This window comes from Prionailurus viverrinus, chromosome C1 (assembly GCF_022837055.1).
Source record: "Prionailurus viverrinus isolate Anna chromosome C1, UM_Priviv_1.0, whole genome shotgun sequence".
Classification (NCBI taxonomy): Eukaryota; Metazoa; Chordata; class Mammalia; order Carnivora; family Felidae; genus Prionailurus; species Prionailurus viverrinus.
The window spans coordinates 129,917,925-129,936,503 of record NC_062568.1 but is presented as its reverse complement, the minus strand read 5'-3'; the positions used below and the strand labels follow the sequence as shown (position 1 = coordinate 129,936,503).

The 18,579-nt window shown below is 37.7% G+C and overlaps 1 protein-coding gene across 3 annotated transcripts in view; it reads left to right on the top strand.

Moving 5' to 3' along the window:
* Positions 1-18,579, top strand: part of SNX7 (sorting nexin 7) — a 300,077-nt gene that overhangs the window by 175,138 nt on the left and 106,360 nt on the right. Inside the window, exon 11 of one of the 3 annotated variants that reach the window (XR_007154931.1) lies at positions 13,555-13,680. The exons of 1 other annotated variant lie outside the window; for it this stretch is intronic. The gene's annotated coding sequence lies outside the window, so the exon portion shown is untranslated. Of the gene's footprint in view, positions 1-13,554; positions 13,681-18,579 lie in introns of those variants that run through there. One more of the 3 variants, XM_047871973.1, reaches the window with a different exon arrangement.

Below are 18,579 nucleotides of genomic sequence, written 5' to 3'. Positions count from 1 at the left end.
TTCGGAATTTTCTTAAATGATAAGGAATTGCCTCAGGTAAACTTTAGAAAGTTTGGGTTATGGTTTACAGAGGCAAGAGGAAGAAGCAACCCAGGTCGGTTTGGTCTCCCGAAACAAGCTGAACTGAACTTTTGCTTGTATGACTGCACTAGTTTTGTCTGCTTGGGAAATTTTTAAAGCCGGTTTCCGTTTGTTTTTATTATAACAGACTCTACTGAATTTTCCCCTCTTTACATTCCCTGCCCATAAAAACAGCCTAGCCCAAAACATTAGCAGACTTATGTATACCTTGCTACAGTTTGCATGTCCCAAATTTCAGTTCCTCTGCTATTCCCGAATAAGTTCATCTTTTTGAGCTTGCCTCAGTTTACCTCCTTTTTTAGGTTGGCAGATGTGTGGTATGGCGTAATGATATTAGCCCAAGTGACTCCAGATTGTGGTCTGAGGGACTGGGATTTCAGAGCACCTAATAGTAAAACCTCAACACACATGAACAAAGTTGATCAAATTGAAAGACAAATCCACAATTACAGATAGAGACTTAACATTCTTCTAACAATAACTGATAGAGCAAATAGACCAAAAAAAAAATCTTTAGGGACATAGAAGGCTTTAGCAACTTAACCTGATTAATATCTTTAGAACATTACAGAAAATTGCAGAATACAGTTTGTCTAATGTAAGTGGAATAGGTACCAAGATAGATGGTTTGCTGGAGTATAAAATAAGTCTGAATAAAGTTCAAAGGATTTAAATCCTACCAGATATGTTTTCTAACTTCAATGGAATTAAATTAAAATCAATAATGGTAAGAATATAGAAAGCCCCTAAATACTTATAAATTGAAGCACTAATTTCTAAATAATTTATGAATTAACTATTTTAATATTCCCCATAGAAATATATGTAAAACTTCTTAACTAGATAATTAAATTCATCAAAGGTTACAAGAGGTGGATGTATCAAGGAAAAGTGGTTCTTATTCCAGGAATGCAGGGTTAGATTACGTTCAAAAGCCAATCAGTGTAATTCTTCATATTAACAGAATAAATGAGAAAAATCTTATGATCATTTTAATGGATGCAGGAAAATAATTTAGAAGAATTTAATACATATTCATGATTTTTAAAAAATTCTCAGCAAGCCAGGAATAGAAGGAAATTTTCTTAACCTGATAAAGAACATCTATGAAAACTCTATAATTAACATTATATTTAATGAAAAACTATAAAATGCATTCCCCCTATAGTTGGGAACAGTGCACTTTTATTCAACATTATACTGGAGGTTCCTAGCCAGTGCAATATGACACCAAAAGGAAATACAACTATAAAGATTGGAAACAAATAAAGGAATGATATGCTGTCTTTATTCACAGGCAATATAATTGGTTATATAAATAATCCTAAACTGCATTTCTCACACAAACACACACACACACACACACACCAATAAGTGTGGCCAATGTATGAAAATACATTTTATTACTGTATACTAGCAGTAATCAATGATAAAATGAGATATAAAAACACCATTTCCAATAGTGTGTAACAACATAGAATACATAGGGATAACTTTAACAAAAGAAATGCAAGTCTTATATGCTGGAAACTATAAAACTTTGCTGTGAGACATTAAAGAAGAATTAGATGGAAAGATTGTGTTCATGGAATAGAAGACTCAATATTGTTTAGGTGTCAATTCTCCCAATTGATCCACAGAGTCACTGTAATACCAAACAACATCTCAAAATTATTTTTCATAGAATTCGATGAGATTCTAAATTTTATATGAAAATGAATGACTTAGCATAGCCAAAAAAATCTTGCAAAAGAACAGATTTGGAAGACTCGTCCTATATGACTTCAAAGTACTATAGATCAGTGTTTTTTGACATATTAAAAAATTATTATTCCCCTCTTCCAGAAGAAAGTTAAATTAAAATTCTCCATAATGAGATAAATTACATCTTAAGTAATAAAACTTTTTCAGATTAGGTTGAAATTTAGTGTGGCATTCACCATTGTAATATCCAAGATTTTTTTCATCCATTACCAAGAACTAATTTTCACCCTTTGGAGATGATACCTCTATTGAGAACACATATTAATGAGCTATTGTAATATGGACAGTATGAGTCTACTTATAGAAGCTCTAGAGCAGACAAAATTAATCTGTATAATAATAGACAAAACAGTGGTTAACTGTGGTTGGTAGGGTTTGACCCAAAAAGGGGCACAGGTAACTTTCTGGAGTGGTTGAAATATTCCGTATCATTAATGGTCTGTAATTATGGGGGATGTCCCACTTGTCATAGCTCATCAAATTTTCCACATAAAATCACTGTATGTAAATTTTATCACAGTTAAAATAAAAGATTCATATGGAGATCATAGTTTAATTTAAAGGAATATACCCTTATATTTGTCATCCAATAAATATGCAAATAAATTAGACAATAAATACATCTTGGAAAGTTACATATTATATATTACATATTACTTTATTTATACCCAGTAACAAGCAAAATATTTTCATTTGCATTTCTAAAAATTATATGAATATTAAATTCAAAAAAGAAAAGCGTGGTTTGATGAAAGTAAATTTTAATATATGCCACCCTACTGTCATTCTACCTTTGTAAATTGCCGTAAATCTTTTCAGGAAAAGATATCTTCTGTTTACAAGTGTTACATAACAAGGCACCCCAAAACTTCCCATATCAAAATAACTATTTTCTTTTTGCTCATAATTTTTCTGTGGGTCAGGAATTTGAGAAGGACTCATCAGGCAATTCTTGCTTGGTGAGTCTCATGTGATTGCAGTCAGATGTTGCTGGGACTACAGTCATCTGAAAGACCAACTGAGCAATGTCTAGTGTCTAATATGGCTCACTCAAGTGAGTGTGAATTGCTGAGGCCTCACTGGGCTATTGACTAAAGTGACTACATGTGGCCTCTCTAGCATAATGGTCTGGGAGAAATAGGACTTCTTATATAGCAGTTCCAAACCCTAAGCACAGGTATACCAGTAAACAAGACAGAAGCTATGTTATCTTTTCTGATCCAGCCTTGGATGTCTTGCAGAATCATTTCTACATTCTGTTAGTTATAACTGAGCCACAAATTTACCCAGATTCAAGGAGAGGGGACATAGAGCAGACTCCTCTATGGGAGCAGTATCAAAGAATTTTCATTCATTTAAAAAAAAAAACTGCCACCGATGAAAAGAAAATAAATGAATGAAATATTTTTGTTTTGTTTTTGTTTTGACATGAAGAGTTGAGATCCAGCTATTTCCAGCCTGGCTAGAAAATATTTTTCAGAGCTTAAGATTTCATATAGAAGTTGAGATCAATGTTATTATATTCACATAATCTCTCTTAATAGTTTCACCTAATCAGCATCCCTATCAATGGAGTGTTAAAGTCCCCTGCCATTACCACATTCTTATCAATAAGGTTGCTTATGTTTGTGAGTAATTGTTTTATATATTTGGGAGCTCCGGTATTCGGTGCATAGACATTTATAATTGTTAGCTCTTCCTGATGGATAGACCCTGTGATTATTATATAATGCCCTTCTTCATCTCTTGTTACAGCCTTTAATTTAAAGTCTAGTTTGTCTGATATAAGTATGGCTACTCCAGCTTTCTTTTGACTTCCAGTGGCATGATAAATAGTTCTCCATCCCCTCACTCTCAATCTGAAGGTGTCCTCAGGTCTAAAATGAGTCTCTTGTAGACAGCAAATATATGGGTCTTGTTTTTTTATCCATTCTGATATCCTATGTCTTTTGGTTGGCACATTTAGTCCATTTACATTCAGTGTTATTATAGAAAGATATGGGTTTAGAGTCATTGTGATGTCCTTAGGTTTCATGCTTGTAGCGATGTCTCTGGTACTTTGTCTCACAGGGTCCCCCTTAGGATCTCTTGTAGGGCTGGTTTAGTGGTGACGAATTCCTTCAGTTTTTGTTTGTTTGGGAAGACCTTTATCTCTCCTTCTATTCTAAATCATAGACTTGCTGGATAAAGGATTCTGGGCTGCATATTTTTTCTGTTCATCACATGGAAGATCTCCTGCCATTCCTTTCTGGCCTGCTAAGTTTCAGTAGAGGGATCGGTCACGAGTCTTATAGGTCTCCCTTTATATGTTAGAACACGTTTATCTCTAGCTGCTTTCAGAATTTTCTCTTTATCCTTGTGTTTTGCCAGTTTCACTATGATATGTCATGCAGAAGATCAATTCAAGTTACGTCTGAAGGGAGTTCTCTGTGCCTCTTGGATTTCAATGCCTTTTTCCTTCCCCAGATCAGGAAAGTTCTCAGCTATTGTTTCTTCAAGTACACCTTCAGCACCTTTCTCTTTCTCTTCCTCTTCTGGAATACCAATTATGCGTAGATTATTTCTCTTTAGTGCATCACTTAGTTCTCTAATTTCCCCCTCATACTCCTGGATTTTTTTATCTCTCTTTTTCTCAGCTTCTTCTTTTTCCATAATTTTATCTTCTAGTTCACCTATTCTCTCCTCTGCCTCTTCAGTCTGAGCCGTGGTTGTCTCCATTTTATTTTGCAGCTCATTGATAGAATTTTTTAGCTCCTGGCTGTTCCTTGGTCCCTTGATCTCTGTAGCAATAGATTCTCTGCTGTCCTTTATACTATTTTCAAGCCCAGCGATTAATTTTATGACTATTATTCTAAATTCACTTTCTGTTATATTGTTTAAATTGTTTTTGATCAATTCATTAGCTGTTGTTATTTCCTGGACGTTTTTTTGAGGGGAATTCTTCCGTTTTGTCATTTTGGATAGTCCCTGGAGTGGTGCGGGACTGGGGGCACTTCCCCTGTGCTGTCTTGAATAACTTGCTTTGGTGGGCAGGGCTGCAGTCAGACCTGATGTTTGCCACCAGCCCACTGCTGGGGCCACAGTCAGACTGGTGTGTGCCTTCTCTTCCCCTCTCCTAGGGGCGGGATGCACTGTGGGGTGGCGTGGCCCATCTGGGCTACATGCACACTGCCAGGCTTGTGGTTCAGGGATCTGGCATATTAGCTGGGGTGGATCTGCAAGGTGCACAGGGGCGGGAGGGGCAGGCTCAGCTCGCTTTTCCTTCGGAGATCTGCTTCAGGAGGGGCCCTGTGGCACGGGGAGGGAGTCAGACCCGCCGGAGGGATGGATCTGCAGAAGCACAGTGTTGGGTGTTTGCATGGTGCAAGCAAGTTCCCTGGCAGGAACTGGTTCCCTTTGGGATTTTGGCTGGGGGATGGGCAAGGGAGATGGTGCTGGCGAGTGCCTTTGTTCCCTGCCAAGCTGCGCTCTGTTGTCCGGGGCTCAACAACTCTCCCTCCCGTTGTCCTCCAGCCCTCCCGTTCTCCAAGCAGAGCTGTTAGCTTATAACCTTCCAGATGTCAAGTCCCACTCGCTGTCAGAACACACTCTGTCCAGCCCCTCCGCTTTTGCAAGCCAGACTCGGGGGCTCTGCTTGGCCAGGGGGCAGCCCCTCCTTCCCGGGTCCCTCCTGCCAGTCCGTGGAGCACGCACCGCCTCGCTGCCCTTCCGACCCTCTTCCGTGGGCCTCTCGTCTATGCTTGGCTCCGGATACTCCGTTCTGCTAGTCTTCTGGCGGTTTTCTGGGTTATTTAGGCAGGTGTAGGTGGAATCTAAGTGATCAGCAGGACGTGCAGTGAGCCCAGCGTCCTCCTACACCACCATCTTCTCAGGATCCTCAGCATCCCTATCAATGGCGTAGTTGGGGTAAGGTGGTAAGGATTTGGGAGCGATTAAGTACAAATATGTCCTTTTGGATTCAGCAACTTCTCAGTGATGGAGCTCTCAGTTACGTGTTAGTTCATTTTTAGGCAAGAACATAGAGCTATTGAGGATTCTAAATTCAGAGGACTTAAGAAGAAGATTCTTTTTTTAAACTTTTTTTTAAATTTGAGTATAGTTGACACACAATGTTACATTAGTTTCAGGTGTGCAATATAATGATTCAACTTGTCTATATGTTATGTTATGCTATGCTCACCACAAATGTAGCTACCATCACCATAAGACACTATTACAACACAACACTATTACAATACCATTTAAAATTTTTTTTTATTTTGACCCGAGTTAGTTAACATATAATGTAATAATGGTTTCAGGAGTAGAATTTAGTGATTCATCACTTACATATAACACCCAGTGTTCATCCCAACAAGTGCTCTTCTTAATGCCCCTTGCCCATTTAGCCCATCCCCCTACCCAACACCCTTCCACCAACCCTCAGTTTGGTCTCTGCATTTGAATCTCTTATGGTTTGCCTCCTTCTCTGTTTTTATATTGTTTTTGCTTCCCTTCCCCTATGTTCATCTGTTTTGTTTCTTAAATTCCACATATGAGTAAAATGAGATTTCTTTCTAGATTCACATTCTAGTCACATCCACATTGTTGCAAATGTCAAGATTTCATTCTTTGTGATCACCGAGTAATATTCCATTGTGTGTGTGTGTGTGTGTGTGTGTGTGTGTGTGTGTGTATGCCATATATATATATGCCATATACCACATCTTCTTTATCCATTCATCAGTCAATGGACATTTGGGCTTTCCATAATTTGGCTATTGTTGATAGTGCTACTATAAACATTGGGGTGCATATGCCCCTTCGAATCAGCAATTTTGTATTCTTTGGATAAATACCTAGTAGTGCAATTGCTGGGTCGTAGGGTAGCTCTATTTTTAACTTTTTGAGGAACTTACATACTGTTCTCTAAAGTGACTGCACCAGTTTGCATTCCTACCAGCAGTGCAAAAGGATTTCCCTTTTACTGCAAACTTGCCAACATTTGTTGTTTCCTGAGTTGTTTATTTTAGCTATTCTGACAGGTGTGAGGTGGTATCTTGTTGTGTTTTTGATTTGTATATCCCTGATGATGACTGTTGTTGAGCATCTTTTCATGTGGCTGTTAGCAAAGTGTCTGTTCATGTCTTTTACCCATTTCTTCACTGGATTATTTGTTTTTTGGGTGTTGAGTTTTATACGTTTTTTTATAGATTTTGGATACTAACCCTTTATCCAATATGTCATTTGCAAATATGTTCTCCAATTCTGTTGGTTGCCTTTTAGTTTTGTTGATTATTTCCTTTGTTGTGAGAAGTTTTTTATCTCAATGAAGTCCCAGTGGTTCATTTTTGCTTTACTTTCCCTTGCCTCTAGAGAAATGTCTAGTAAGAGATTGCTGTGATCGAGGTCAAAGAGGTTGTTGCCTGTTTTCTACTCTAGAATTTTGATGATTTCCTTTCTTAAACTTAGATCTTTCATCCATTTTGAGTTTATTTTGTGTATGGAATAAGAAAGTGGTTTGGGTTCATTCTTTTGCAAGTCACTGTCCAATTTTCCCAACACCATTTGCCGAAGAGACTGGTTTTTTTTCCATTGGATAATCTTTCCTGCTTTGTCAAAGAATAGTTGGCCATAAGTTTGTGGGTCCCTTTCTGGGTCCTCTACTCTGTTCCATTGAGGTGTGTGTTTGTTTATGTGCCAGTACCATACTGTCTTAATCACTACAGCTTTGTAACACAGCTTGAAGTCTGGAATTGTGATGCTTCCGACTTTGGTTTTCTTTTTGAGGATTGCTTTAGCTATTCAGGTTTTTTTCTGCTTCCATACACAATTTAGAATTGTTTGTTCTAGCTCTGTGAAGGATGCTTGTGTTATTTTGATAGGGATTTCATTGAATATGTAGACTGCTTTGGGTAGTATCGACATTTTAACAATATGTGTTCTTCCTATCCAGGAGCATGGAATCTTTCTCCATTTCTTTGTGTCTTCTTCAGTTTCTTTCATAAGCTTTCTACTGTTTTCAGCGTACAGATCTTTTACCTCTTTGGTTAGGTTTATTCCTAGGTATTTTATGGTTTTTGGTGCAATTATAAATGGGATCGATCCTTGATTTCTCCTTCTGCTGCTTTATTATTGGTGGATAGAAATGCAACCAATTTCTGTACATTGATGTTATATCCTGCGATTTTTCTGAATTCCTGTATAAGTTTTAGCAAAATTTTGGTGGAGTCTTTTGGGTTTTCCACATAGAGTATCATGTCATCTGTGAAGAGTGAAAGTATGACTTGCTCCTTGCTGATTTGGATGCCTTTTATTTCTTTGTGTTGTCTGATTGCTAAGGCTAGGACTTCCAACACTATGTTGAATAACACTGGTGAGAATGGACATCCTTGTCATGTTCCTGACCTTAGGGGGAAAGCTTCTAGTTCTTCCCCATTGAGGATCATATTATCAGTGGGTCTTTCATATATGCCTTTTATGATATTGATGTATGATCCTTCTATCCCTACTTTCTTGAGGGTTTTTATGAAGAAAGAATGCTGTATTTTGCCAAATGCTTTCTCTGCATCTATTGAAAGGATCATGTGGTTCTTATCCTTCCTTTATTAATGTGATGTATCACATTGATTGATTTGCAGATATTGAACCAGGCCTGCATCCCAGAAATAAATCCCACTCAATCATGGTGGATAATTATTTAATGTATTGTTAGATCCAGTTTGTTAGTATCTTGTTGAGAATTTTTGCATCCATGTTCATCAGGGAAATTGATCTGTAGTGGGGTCTTTATCTGGTTTTGGAATCAAGATAATTCTGGCCTCATAGAATGAGTTTGTAAGTTTTTCTTCCACTTCTATTTTCTCAAACGGCTTCAAAAGAATAAGTATTAACTCTTCTTTAGAATTTGGTAGAATTCCTGTGGGAAGCCATCCAACCCTGGACTCATTTGTTGGTAAAAATAAACGTTAAAAATTAAAAGCAAAACAAATCAAATAAAGGAAGCTAGATCCTAGGTATGTGTCAGTCTGCTTGTTGAGAGAAACTTGATAGAAAAGAGAAAAAAGAGAAAGGAAAAAAAAAGTTAAAAAAATTTAAAACTTTTTAAGTAATAAAAGTTACCCTTACCGACCCACAATCAAGCACCCCTCCTTTGTCTAGGCCTCTGTCTGTTTCCCGCCTCTACCTTGTCCATGTCCAAGCTGTCTGCTTGCCAGGTGACACCTCCCTCCAGAATTTTATCTCAGATGGGGCAATGTTTCAAAACCTCACACTTCAGAGACCCCTACAGCTTGGACCCACACTGACTCTCTGGGGGAGGGTCTTGACAAGCAATGGCCAAGTGCTTGCTTGTCCCAGAAAATGTGCATGTAGTCATGCAGCAGCAGAGGCCCAGAGTATATGGCAAATCACAACACACAGCCGGCGCCTAGTTTTGCTGCCCTCTGGTGTCTTTGTTCCAATATCAGTAAACATGTCTGCTCTCTGTGGTCTGCCAGGACTTTTGCCTGTGGAGAGGCCTTAAGGCCTTTACCAAATGTACCCCAATCAGGAGAACCACTTGTCCCTGTGTGGCACACACACCCCTCAGACCATGCTGCCTGCTGCTGGGGATTTGCCTTGCTTCTTCACCAGAGCACCACCAGATGCTGAGTTCTGAAACTTCAGACTCTGTGCGCCACTGTTTATAGAATCCTGGTAGCACTGAAACCCTCTTCTTTCTCCCCATCATTGGTTTTGGGGAACAGATTTTTTTGTCCAGTCCCCTGCGAGTGTTTTCACTCTCACTCTCTCTTTCTTTCTCTCCAGCTGCTTTTCTTGTGCAGTCTCCGATATGCTGCACTCTCCCCCTTTCTCTCTCTCTGTCCTCTCTCTGAGAAAATGGCTCCCTACCCTCCATGGCTGCATGGCTTTTCTCTCCCCCATCTGCACTACGTACCTGCCAAGTTCTCTGGCTCCAATTAGGCAGATTGTTGCATTAATCCTCAGATCAATTTCCTAGGTGTTCAAAATGGCTTGACACTGATCTCTCTGAGTTTCAGGGACGAAACAAGCTTAGGGTCCTCATACTACTCCACCATCTTAACTCCTCTCTCCTAGGTAATCACTATTATGGTACCAATAACTATACTTCTTGTGCTGTGCTTTTATTCCCATGACTTATTAATTCCATAACTGAAAGCCTGTACCTCCCCAAAATATGGAATACTTCACAAATTTATCTGTCATCTTCATAGGGCGTTGCAAATCTTTGTCTTGTTCCAATTTTAATTGGAAGTGAGGACAGGAAGATTGTTTTCTATCCATTCTTATAGGTATTCCTAATGAATTCATTCATTTATCAGTAACCTTTTCTCTGATTTCAACTCCCTGTTGTGAGAAATTCTTGGAAAGGGATATCGAGACACTTTTGCAGGAAGGAAAGCAGCTTTGAGGCCTGGATGGTGGTGATGAAGGATACCCATGATGGGACAAAGGGCCCAATAATTTAGTGCCAACCAGTCATATGTAAGAAGAAAAGCTGAGCTCTGTGACATATTTGCAAATTTTCTTTCAACTCTGCCAAACCCCTTTCATCTCATAACAGGACATGGGATGAGTGCCCATGGAGATAATGAGTGCTACAGATGTGTATTTTTCATACAATTTATTTACTTCAGCTTCTTGAAACGTGTTGAATTGAGGTAGGTGATAGGGTATCTATACATTTAGTCTTTACATCAAACTTCACTATTGATTTTGGAATAAAACCTGGGAAAATGCTTACTTATGACCATCTGAATTCCTTCATTCAAGATTAATTTTACAGTAGAATAACAATTTATTTGTTAGCTTTCTTGGCTCCAACATGATAACGCATTTGGCAAACATGAAGCCATATTACTCTACTGTGCAAGAAAAAAATGATATAATATGAAATGGTTCTTCTCAGGTTCATTTTTAAAACAGGTCTTCTGGTTTAGTTGGGAACTAATGGCTTACACACTGACAATGTGTAGGAAAACTGTTACTTTATGATTGTGTGCAAAAGTGAATGAGATGTCAGTTAAGCCAATCAGTCAACTCTGTAAAGCGTCATCTATTCTCAGTAATGGATAGTTTCTCTGAACATTTGGTTAATTTTTCTTGCTGTGATCTAAAAAGTCTTTCTTGAAGCTAAACTACAGAATGATATATGGAACTGGGGATCACTTACAGTAATATCACCTTGCTGTTCTGTCTGGCTTTGAAGTTGAGTTTGGGGTACTATATGCTTTTTAAAAGTTCCTGCTTCAGTGATTATTTTGCCACAAGCTCGTGTTTCTTCTTTTGTGTTTCTGGACCATAAATGTGTCTGGGGAACCTCAGACTGCTGGACCAACCCTAGGTTGAAAGAGGTGCCTCTTCTTTATGTCACTGAACTGGGAACCCCAGCACTAGAATGGCCAAGAGGCTCAGAATACTGGAGGAAAAGACAGATTTGAGTCATTGAATTTAAACCTTCTATTTTACCTCTCAGGTAATAGAGGCCAAGGGTGAATAAATGATTTTTCCAAAGTCACATATTATATGTCTCCCAGAATCAGTAACCAGTTCCCCTTCCACTGAGCTCTTCTCTTATGTAAAAATTAAAGAAATTTGGAAAGTCAACACTAAAAAGTTGTGATGACGATGAAACTATTATACTCCTCTTTCTATTCCTTTTAGTTTCTAGTCCCTAGAAACTAAATATTTTTAATATTTGGAGCTCTTGGGATAAATTACTGGTTAAAGCTCTCCTGACTGTGATAATCTCTTTCATTTATTTTGTTTTGCCTTTTACTACTGGACAGAGGATTCATTCTTAGACCTTAAATATTCTTCCTTGTAATTTATAAACTATCATGTAGATTTTCCCTGTTGGTAAAAGGTCTTCTTTTTCTTGCCATGGAAATGGCCTTTCACTAACTGCTTGGGCCCATTTAGGTAGGCCCCTGCTTTATTGCCCAAACCTGTATCTTCCTAAATACACAAGGCTTTAGTCATATAAGAGACAAACAGCATTAGATAAATTGGACTCGTCTCATTTGACCTAGCAAATAAAACAGCTAGCCATTTGATGCAACTTCTAAAACATTATCTCCTATAAGCAACTGCATCACTATCATTATTTTTGATACACCAATTTTCATGTATTAGTAGCAACCTTTTTGTACTAAATTATAGTGCTCATATTTTTCTTTGATGAACTTTAATGGAATATTTAAATAGCTTTAGAACTTCAATCAATACTGAATATTTTAAGAAGACCCTACCATTAAATATGAAAATATTCTGTAAAGCAAAGGCAGCACATAGAAATTTCATGTGTTCTCTGAGTATCATTTGACCCACAGCCCTAATATTTGCTGATAAAATTATCGATATCTTTTTAAAAAAATAACTACTCATGGAGAATAACATTTTGAATAATACAAATGAGGAAACATTTCAGCCATAGCAAGTATATGCTACACTGTGATTTCATCACTAATTATGGATATTTAAAAAGGAAAAAACTCTACATTGTTAAATTATGCAATTTTAAAAATTTACCCATGAAATAAGAGTAAACTCTGCCCTTCTGTTATGAAGACATAATTTTAATAAGAAATTAACACAATGAATTATTTTCAAATTGAATGCAAGCCTATTTAAGTCCTCTAGGAAAGCATTTTCTGTTGACTGCCTTTAATATGGAACAGTTGGCTCACAGATAAATTAATGCTAGTCGGTGCACATTTCCCTTTGGGTAGCTTTTTTCCCCCCAGCCCAAGACCAGCCATCAACCATTTGGTTGGGTTTATTAGTTCTGAGAAAATGCTTTCACAACCTGGAAAGTTTCTTACATATCTCTGCTCTATGCGTTGTATCTCCATGTATGGCATTTTCAGCATCGGAATTTGAAAACTCTTACTGTGCAGCAGAAAATTGTGCAGTAGTGCTGCTGACCTAGCTAGTTTTGGGCAAAAGATCTTCTGAAAAGCTAAGTGCTGCTACTGAATGCTACTTTTGTTTTACTGATCTTCTATTAAGCAAAATAACAAAAAGCAGAAAGCTCAATCATACCTCATAAGATCAGGCCCAACGCACTCCAGCCATTTGTGTTTACTGAAGAATGATTGCACCAAGTAATTATATTCTAGTTCATGTACAGCCTCAAACTATCAGGGATGAGTGGAAGTAAAACTACATCAAAACTCTTCAACCTTAAGCTTAAATTCTTTCATTAGACTATCACTCTGGAGTCCTATCATAGTAATCAATTCCTGTAGGATTTAACAGTATTTCCCCATCAGTCTTTTTTCTTTCCTGCCTGTACCACCAAGTAGGAGTTGCTACTGTTTATTATATGACAGACAGTAGGTTTAAAAGTGCTCAGAACTCCAGAGTTCTAATATGGAGCCTTGAGAATGTCTGGTTTCACACCCAGACCATATTCTATACTTCCTCCTCACCCTGGGATCATTCCATTTTGTCACTGTGCATAGACATAGCTCTGTGACAGTTGCAGCAAAGCTGCATCTCCCACTTTCATTGTATGAGTTGCTGGGAGTTCTTCTGGGCCAGAGACTACATTTTTTAGACTTTTCCCATCCAGGTCAAATGATTTTCATCAATGAGACATGAGCTGAAGTGGGATGGTCCCTCTTGGATCTGGGTTTTTGAAAAGTAGTTATGCTTCTACAACATCTCTTATACTCTCTCCCTTTTCTTTTTTGCTGGCTGGAGGCAGAGGACACTGGGGTCCTAATGGAATCCAGAGCCACAGGCAGAAGGAGTCTAGTTCCCTGAATCACCGCATAAAGGAAAGATACACCTGCCAAACAGGAACAGCCACCTTGGACTTTTGCTTGAGTAGGTAGTAAACTTCTATTGGGGTAAGCCATGGGAATTTGGTGGTTTATTAGTTACAGCATCCGGCATTTTCTAACCATAATAGTTTCATACACTTTTTTGAATTTACTAAGAAGTAAAACTTGTTCACTTTTGACACTTATTATATTTCCAACTCCTACGCAGTGTCTGGCACAGTGTTTTTATATTCAATGGGTAACAACAAAACTATCTCTTATTGAGTTCTTGCTATGTGGTCATCACTATGCTAAGAGATTTTCATATATTAACACAATCATCTTTACATCCTATTACAAAATCATTACAAGAGAACATGAACAAACATAACCTCTCCAAGAACACAGATTGCGTAGGTTGCTCAAGGTCATATGGTTAGTAAGAGTTTAAACCCATAATATATAATTTTAACACATCTTTCTTTTACACTAAATTAAGCCATTATCTTTTCAAATTTCATCTCCTGAGGGGTTTCTCTGGGCCATCTATATATGTTGCAAAAATTCATCTCATTTAATCTTCAAGCATATGCGGAAGATACTTAATGGAAGAGATGAGACTATTTTATAGCTTGTGTACACTTAAGCATTTTTCTGAACACTTGCACAGTGAACAGTTTTATGATATGTGAAATACAAAGCTAGTAGGTTGATCTACTATTTTACAGAGCAGTTAGGTAGTCAAATGCTGACATAAACACAACTGAAGAACTTACGCAAGTCATATAGAACATTAAAATAAAGATAGCTGATAACTTGGATAGTCAAGACATAACTGGAAACATACTACATCAGTATGTTAGGGCTTGACAACTGGGTGGCTTAAAGAGCAGAAATCTATTATATCACAGTTCTGGAGGCTTAAATCTGAGATTAAGATCTCAGCAAGCCTGTGAGAGATAATCTATTCCATCATGCCTCTCGCCCAGATTCTGGTGGCTGGCTGGCAATTTTTGCTATTCCTTGGATTGTAGAAACATCACCTTGATCTCCGCCTTCATCAATACATGCTGTTCTTCCTGTGTGCATATCTTTCTCCTAATTTACCATTTTTAGAAGGATTCCTGTCATATTGGATTAAAGCCTACTCTTATGACCTCATTATAGCGTGATTACCTTTCTAAAGAGTCTGTCAGCAAATAAGGTCACACTCTGAGTTATTTGGGGTTAGGGCTTCGACACATGGGCTTGGGGTGGTGGGGACATAATTCAAACTATAACAGGTATTCATGTGTTCCCTTAATGAATATATAACTACTAAGCATCTACTGGGTGCCAAGCACTGTTTTAGGTGGTGGGAAAGTAAGCAATGAATGGAGAAGATAAGGTCCTGCTCGAAAGTCATGTTGCCTCACTGGCACCTTCTGTGCATTGCACCCCGCTGTGCATTGCACCCCGCTGGAGTCCTTATGAATTTTATGGATAAATTATTAAAACATTTTTTAATGTATATTCATTTTTTTTTGAGAGAGAGAGAGAGAGAGAGAGAGAGAGAGAGACAGTGTGCGAGTGGGGAAGGACAGAGACAGAGAGAGACACAGAATCAAAAGCAGGCTCCAGGCTCTGAACTCTTAGCACAAAGCCAGATGCAGGGCTCAAACCCATGAACTGTGAGCCCATGACCTGAGCCAAAGTCGGATACTTAACCGACTGAGCCACCCAGGCTCTCCTCTTGATAAATTATTTTAACGTCTTAACCCCGTATTTTAAACAGCTAAAAGAGTGTACCTATCTCCCATTTTCCAAACCCTGCACAATAAATAAATTCTGCAGCTATATTTAATAAATTAATTTATTCTACCTAGGGGTAAATTTTGCATGTTAGAAAAGCAACTGATTTTTTCTTAAGTCCCCAGCATGACCCTTAGTGAATTAATTTGCACTGTTTGTTACATACAACATACAACATGGTAAACCAATGAACTGTTATTTAACATAACATTGCTTTGCATTAATTTTGCATTTCTAAGCTGTTAAAATGCTTTATACATTCTAGGCCTGATACATCTGGAGTTAAGAAATGTGCAAAGTGGTGTAGTAATGACATTTTAAGATGTTCTTATCACATCTGTTCTTTCCAGGGCAGGGAAACTGGCAAGATTCAGGGAAGGGTATCCTCATGGACAAGAGCTAAAAGTCTGAAAAGATAAGTGTGTTTTAGCAGTTCTCCTAGAAGGAATCAGGAAACTCATTTTAGATACGAAGTGAACAAATTAACATTTGATATCAGAAAGTTCTAGTGATTTCTTGAGAAAAGAAAAATAAGGAAAGAAAAACAAAATCTTTCTACTCAGGTGGCCTCCTAGAAAGACCAGTAAGACTCAACACTGTCCCATTGGCATCTGGGTAGCATCTGTTGAATAGTAAATGTGTTACCCAGTGTTGGGGGAGAAGGCAGTTCTGCCCTATTGAAACATTCTTGGAAACCTATTCCCAGCCTGCTTTATTTATTCTTCCTGAAACATCTTCTCCACCCCCATCTCCCATTTGCTGGACTAATTTTCTCAGCTACAGTTGACATATCTGAATTATCACTTTTGAGAAGTCCTCCCTGATGTCCCCAATCCTATATTAGTGTCCCTTGTTCTCTGCTCCTCTGACCCAGTATTTACCCCTATCATAGCCCCCACCAACCGTAAGGGCAAATACCAATCTACCATGTTGTCTCTTCTACAAAATGAACATCTTGAGGATAGGAATTTCATCTTTTTCACTGTTGTAGACCTGGTGCCTGGAAAAAAAAAAAAAATATATATATATATATATAATATATATCAGAAGAAAAAGTTACATATATTATATAATTATATATATAATTATAATAATATATAATATAATATAATTATATATAATATAATTATATATAATATATATAATTATAATAATATATATTATAATATATATCTGATATATATATATATCAGAAGAAAAAGTTAGAATAATAAACATTTTATCCAGTTATTTTGCTAAGAACACATCATTGCTTTTTAAAAGAATTTTACACCAGAAAAGCACAGCATAAAATGAAGAGGCATGTGGATATACAGTGTTCATAATTAAATAAGAGATTTTCTGTTGCTACTCTGTCATTTATAGTTGGACGACATTTGAGAAGTCAATGTTGCTTGAAACTTAGGCTTTTTATGAATAAAATAAAATAATAAAAAACAATAAAAGTCTCAATCACTTCCTAAGAACGTGGTGATGATCACCTGAGACATGTATGCAAAACATTTTGTCAAAGGCTATAGTACGAGGCAAAGTACAAAGGCAAAGTACTAGGTTTGTTATTATCACTCCAAAAAAAAAAAGGAAAGAAAAGAGAAAGAAAAAGAAAACAGATCAGATCAATGCCATTGGTCAGATTGCATAAAATTCACTTATGGAAAGAACAAGTACCCAAAAATCTCCAATTTATTTTATTGCCAAAAATTCTCTTTGTAAATTTTGCTCTGTATCATGGCCAACAAATACTTATGGAATTCATGCTGGAAACAGAATCTCTTTCATTTCCATTTCGGGTGAAAGTGCAGGAGGTCTGGCATTGTCAAACAAGTTTCCTAATTAAATGATGAAAGTCATTTGAATCTTTATTTTAAGGGTTGCAACCTTCGGAGTGCATTTATTCAGAACAGAAGCTTGACGTGTTTTCCACTAGGCTCAGGGAGTCTTTTGTAAGAGAAAGTAGTGAAATCAACCACTGTTTTGACTTCTTGGTGGTAGAGTATCAGCTTACTGTTTCAATTTCCTATTGCTGCTGTAACAAATTGCCCCAAATTTGGTGGCTTGAAACAACACAAATGTATACTCCTACAAATCTGGAGGTCAGAATAAAAGCAAGGTGTCACCAGAACTGCTTTTCTTCTGGAGGCTTCCCTGGGGAATCAATTTTCATTTCTCTTCGTTTGTATGTTTGTTTTTTCAGTCTCTAGGGTCTGCCTTCTTAGGTCTTGCCTTGTCAGTGCTCCCATCTTGTGCTTTCATTGTGACATCTTCCACATTTCACTTGACTCTCTCCTCCTTCTCCTAAGGAGGTGATTCATCAGATGTTAGGAATTCATTCCTGACTATAGTGTAATAGTCTAGTAAATTAACCCTTAAGAAGAGTTTCCCTCTGCTGAAAAACCAACTTAAAAAGGAAAAACATGCCAAATTATGAGGGAGATGAGCATTTGTCCATTGATTGTGTTTCTTCTTTAATATAGTCTTCTGACATTTTCCCAGCTTGGAGGGTTCACCTTTCAGAACTTTTTGGTTGCTTTCAGGGTCCACCACATAGACCTACTTAGTGTGTTCCAGAGTAATGATAAATTGCATACTTCAGTTTTATATTTAGTGTTTCCTGACAGCATAGTTTTCCTACCTTCTGCCTCTAACAGTAGTCAAGTGTACTTTAAACTAGCCCATCATCTCTTGGCTTATCCTTCCCCTGCAAAAGACAAGAGAGAACCTCTGTCTCATCCCATGGAAACTAGTTTTGTCAAAAGGTGTGAGATCTTCAAAGTTGTGAGTGGATTGAGGGTTGGTTGAGACTACCAGAGATACAGCAGTAACACTTTTTTTTATGGCACCAAAGGAAGTGTCAAGACGGAGCAGACACTTCAACAGCCAGAAAAGCAGTTTTAGTGACAACCATTTTCTCCAGGGCTATTTCTAGAAACCAGGACTGTTCTGTCGTTAAGAACAAGTTTCAAAGCAGATTCTCTGCTGAGGAAATCATTTTGGGGTTGGATATCTTTGGGGGTGTCTGTCTTCCCTCCTGAACTTGTGGTACTTCAGGTATTAGAGGTGAGGCAAGAATCCTTCTTGCTCCTAAATGTCCCTTCTAGACTGTTCTCTTTCCTTTCTAAGCCAACAGATTGTACCCGTATGCAACCCATCTACCAACCCATCTGCCAGCCAA